The sequence below is a fragment of the Erigeron canadensis genome, chromosome 2 (assembly GCF_010389155.1).
Source record: "Erigeron canadensis isolate Cc75 chromosome 2, C_canadensis_v1, whole genome shotgun sequence".
Lineage (NCBI taxonomy): Eukaryota > Viridiplantae > Streptophyta > Magnoliopsida > Asterales > Asteraceae > Erigeron > Erigeron canadensis.
In genome coordinates, this window is record NC_057762.1 from 22,428,279 (window position 1) to 22,434,201 (window position 5,923).

Consider the following 5,923-nt stretch of genomic DNA (forward strand, 5'->3'; position numbering starts at 1 on the left):
ACGAACTTAGTTCTCTGCAGTACTTGTATGTCGAACTTCTATTGTCTGTATATCGGGATTCGTTCGTATATATATGTTTCAGGTCGAACTGGGCTGCTGGGCTTTGTTCTTACGAATTTAGCTGCCAGCCCATGAACGAAGTTAATCTCGTTTGTACCAACGAAGTTTATCTTCGTTTGCCTCTAACGACGATATATCTTATCTTCGTTAGATGTAATACTTAGTTATATTCCTAAGTGTTTCATCTTAAGGAATCCTAACACATATTAGTTTTGTACTTGTATATCACACAACAACATCATACATAACACACACATATATATATAAACTCAAAACATGTAATCGATCATTACCAAAAACATAATTCATAATCTATCAATTACATATATAGATACGACATAATTAACATAATATCTCAATCTAAACGCCATATCAATCTTAATCTAAGTTGCTGTTGTCACATCAACGTGCATCAACAACTCCCCCTTACAGCACACCGTTGATTTCTTAGTCTTCAAAATCTGATCATTCATCAACCAACAATCTTTTGCTATTTGCATGAATATCTTCATGTAAGCAGAGCTTAAGTATCTTACGATATCTACTTTCTTTCATGCTCCAAATTGCAAAAACGAGCACTCCGTATCGTATAACTTCCTCAGATCATTTCTTGAGAAGTTCACCACTGCATCGGATCTAAACTCTTCTCACAAAATCTGCTTCTTTGATCTGTATACATTTTGGCTTCACCAGAATTTCGATCATTTCCCAATTATCCATTTTGTCCAAGACATCTTGTGCCCATTTCTTTGCAGGAACTTGATCATGCATTTAATATCATTGAACAAACTCAACTGTTTTATCTGGTTTAACCACTCTTTCTTCGATCTTGGCTCGTTTTAAAACTTGGTTTATCAGAATCTTTCATGTTCTTCCTAACAAAAATCTTTTCTAAGATTCTTACCAACCACATCACTAAGCCATCATCGCTTGGATTGATAATCCAGTTATTTCCAAGCTCATGTAAATCTTCTCACACAAACTTCTGAATGTCTCTCACACCATGCAAGTACTGACAACACCTCTGGTCTTTTAAGCACAAACAACTTCAATTCATCATCATAAACCAACTCCAATGATTGTTTGTACTTGCAGCATCTTTATCTGAGATATGAGTCCAATACAATTCGGTTTCCACGTTTCCCTAAGTAATCCAATCATTTACTCTTTTCTCGGGAACACGTCGATCAACATATTAATGAATCATCATCTCTGATAGGAACTGGAAAATCATTTGAATTGAATGGTCTCGTCACATTAATCTCATATTCAGATGGATCGACACATCACCATTCTTAGCATACACAACACAATGAGAATTTGAGTTAGGCTACTGAATGGACTTGAAGCATTCTTTCTCTAACCTCTGATCTCTGCTGATCCAACACTCTATTTCTTCAATCACCGATCTTCAGGAATTGAGTCCCACACTTCTCAAACCCATAAGCTTCTTGAATATATCTAGATTTGGTTCAGGGACAAATTCGCCTTCCTCGAGTTCATCGCCATCAAGAATAATCTGTATAATCTGGATCATCTATTTAAATTTCCACAAAATGACACCAGAATAATAGAATAATCATGATAATTATAAAAGATGAAATGTACTTGTATTAAAATATATAAAACATTTCATTACATAAATGTCATAACTTATTACACACAAACAATTATACATTCTATCTATAATCTTTATCATAAACAAATTAGAAACCTGAATCACAGAGCACCAGAAGGACCAGCACCAGAACCAGAAGCACCTTGCTGAAAGTATCTCCTCCTGTCTCCCCCCGATCGCTGCACCCTTTTCCTCTATCTTCACTGGCGAGAAACATTCTTTCAGCAGCATTTCAGCACATCATCGTCATTCTGACGTCGTGGTTGAACCTCTGACAATCTGCAAACTTCTTCAGGAACTTCTCCCCCTTGATTCTTGACCCATTGATCAAAAATGTTAAGGCAGCACGAGTAGCCGTGAGATCTGACTCCAAAGTGCGACACTCTGGTCTCCAAAAGATCACTCGATGACCAAGAACAGGAAACAGCAGCAGTCAGTCTTGGAGAATCAGGCATTGCTACAGAAGAAGATCAACACGTCGACGCTTAATTCTGGTATACTGAAGATCAATACTCCCTTGCCTCTTTGCTGGACTAACCGAACTTGCTCTTTTCACAGGGTCGTCCATATCTTCAAAGATCTCTCGCAATTCAGAATCATGCTGAGCTGCAACATCGGATCAATCTCAGCAGTAGAAATTGAGTTAGCAGAATCTGAAATTGCTGGAGTTGCGTGACAAGCTTTGCTTCTGCTTTCTCTAGAAACAAACACCCGCTTGATCAACGACTGTGCGAATGATCGCTTTCAGAAGCAGCCGCAATATCATGTATCATCTTAGTTCGACTTCAGCAGCAGTAATCATCTGTGTCTTCGCAGTTGTAGCAGCAGAACCGTCGGACTAGCAACATCATCTCCATCATTTCCAACATCCAAACACCACAGACTCATCCCCGGAGTCATCATCAGAACCATCCGAACTTTCAGAATCACCAGACTCAGAATCGTCATCAACATCATCCACAAACATATCATTCTCAAGACGAGATCGATAGTTTGGATTAATCAGTGACCAAAAAGTGGTGGATCATGGAGACCAGCCACATTACCCGTATTTGCCTCTAGATCAGCAAAAGACGCGAAGCCAAGCATGAAGAACTAGCGAGACCTTGGTCATATTCTAACGCGGGACAAAAATCTAACTATAGCCATCACAAATCGAGGATACAGAAGAATCGCTTTCTCCCCCTAGCATTAATCTGATCAACAAACTCTTGATAAAATATCGGGAGAAAGGATAAGGGCGATTATATACCAACGCAACATCTGCGACGCAATCTGTGCAATAGTTGATCAAAGCCAGCCTTGCGATTGCTCAAACAGACAAGCAATGCATACGCCAGATACCTCCATCTTCCCTGAAAACCACTCTTGTCAAAGGAAGTTTGACCTGGCCAACAACCCCATTCTCTGAAAGCACGAAAAGGAGTTCGAACTCGTAAGTCATTTCACATCGTCCTCTTCTTCTACGTCTGTTTCTGCTCCTAGATGCAAAATAGTGCGGAGCGACTCAGCATTAAAATCAAATGTTTGCCTTCAACAGTTGCTCGTACAAAACTTTGGCCATCAACCATAACTTCATGAGCAGTAGACCAGAAAGAATCAATATACAGCTTAATCAGTCTCGGCGAATCACAAAAGCAAAGGATAATCGTGAGCGAGCAATGTAGTTGAACATTCATGAAAATGTTCACAATTATGCTGATCTGGATCTAGGTTCAGTGCAAGATTGTGTTTTTTCACAATTGACGTGGAGCGAGAGCCATTCTGCAAAACAACCAAAATCGAAACAACTATAATAATCACGATAAATAATTGCCAAGTTGAAAACCCTAATATGAAAACCCTAGTCCAGAATTTCGCAAAACAAGTCTGAACGAAGATAACCACTAAATTCGTTAAGTAGATAGAACGAAGATAGAAGCTAAATTCGTAAGCAATAACGAAAACTAGTCTTAAGTTCGTAAGAATTAAACCTAAATTAACACCTAACGAAGTTTAAGTTCGTTAAGACTAAACTGTACATGCAAGTTCGTAGTTATAAAACTTATCTTCCAAGTTCGTAACCTATAAACGAAGTCTAAGTTCGTTTGAATAAACTAAGGGTGTTAAGCTAAATTCGTTCCTCATCACTTGGGTCTAAGTTCGTAAGGCATAAAGTAACTCCATGTCTACCCAGGTAAATTCGTTCATTCAAAATCTAAGTCCATGTGCCACATCTAAATTCGTTTTGAACCAAAGTCTAAATTCGTTCACACAAGTCTAAATTCGTTTGATCAAACCAGATGAATGAGTACAAGAATTTTATAAACATAATCAACACAATCAAATCGAAGATACATGGAAACCTAAATCATATTCGTGAATGAAAGAACATTAAAACTTACTTAGATCTCAGTTTGGACAATGAATCAAGAAAACAATTAAAGTGAGAAAGAGAAAAAGTTTGTGTTTTAGGGTTTATTTGGCTCGAAAATAAAGTATTTTTCGTTTGATAACAGAATAACGAAGAAAAAACCCCTTTATATATGGAACTAACAATGGGCCAACTATGGATCGGGCATAACTTCACAAACGAAGTTAGCAAACGAAGATAAACTTCGTTTGAACAAAGGTGTGTCGAACGAAGATAGCATTATCTTCGTAAGAACAATCTGAAATAATCCGTAGTTAGCAAAATTTCAGAGTTTCATCCAAGCAATCTTCCAAAACACAACCCTTTATCACAATCTGTACATAGCAAAAACTCGTTAGATAGCAACCTGTTCATGCCGTGTACTAAACGTTCTTAGCACCCAATTCATAATCATAATGTAAGTAGATAACCGAACATTATAATCTTGAATAAACATATGGTTTAAACGCTATCCATAACAAACCTGAAAATATCAATTGAAACATGAACCTCATTACCATTTGATGATGACACCGAGAACTTCCTTGGATCATAATATGCATGACAGCAAACCATCGTGAAACACTTAAGTCCCATACTAATGCCGTCTACAAAACTTAACAAACAATGAACTATCCACAAAATTCACTGAAGACTTAGTAAAGTTTCCAAAAGTATGTCATAAATCACAGCATGAAATTCAAAGGAAACTATATGAAATTTGATTATTTTCATTATACATGAATCATAATAAATAACGTTCCAAACCAGTTCATGTATTCACCTTCACATGCTCTAATCTGCATCACAAATATTATCACTACACACCAAGGATCTTATCGTAATGATATCATCCATGTAAATAACAATGCAGTAACAGAAGTCAGCATGCCAACGTTATCTTCTTAACCTGAACACTGCACACTTACCACAAAACTCATCAATGCATTGAGACAAACAGGATAATGCAGAAATTCAAGTTATAATCACATTAATCAGGGTTAACATAAAATAACTAAAAAAAAAAATATATCACAGATCAAGAGAGGTCATTTCTTGTCAAACCCTAAAATGTCACCACACAAAATGAAACCAAATCCAATAATAATTTGGTGACAAATGAAATCATGAGATTTCAAATGACTTTGACATTTCACATTACACTGAGAAATTATTTTCTAAACTTTAAACAAATTAATGTCCCTATTAGAAATCTTCTTTGTAACAATCTACACACCTCATTAAAATTCACATGAAGGAATTCAGCAAAACATATACTCAGAATTTGAATAGGATCTCTCGTGCAATAAGAACTTATAAAAAAATACTATTTTGTCAATTAAAAAGAAAATAACACAGAATAAAATTGCAGAATAATAAACTAATCTAAATTCTAATTAACTAGACCGTATACATTATTCACATTAAGCTGATTACTGCTGATTAGATCAGTTTAGCATGTTACATAAGCCTGCGGGTGAGAAATAATTCTCTTATTATGAGTTCTGAACCGTGACCCAACAGCGATTACCGGTATGTTTTTCCTCTTAAACACTCGGTACATCCAGTTTCCATTGAGTTATGACACTTTCGACATACCCTGGCAAGGACAGTCACCATGTAACCCGAGTAGCCTGATATGCCATATGAATAGTTTGCGAACTTATGTAACCCACATTCAGATATACTTTCGTAATCGATACAAGCACTAAGATAAAAGATATTCAATATATTCAAGACATCCTTAACCAATCATGAGACACTTTTGGATAACTGAATTGAATTACTTTGTGATTCACATATATGCTTCGCATTTCATGATTTATAAGGAACCCGTGATTTTCTATGAGATT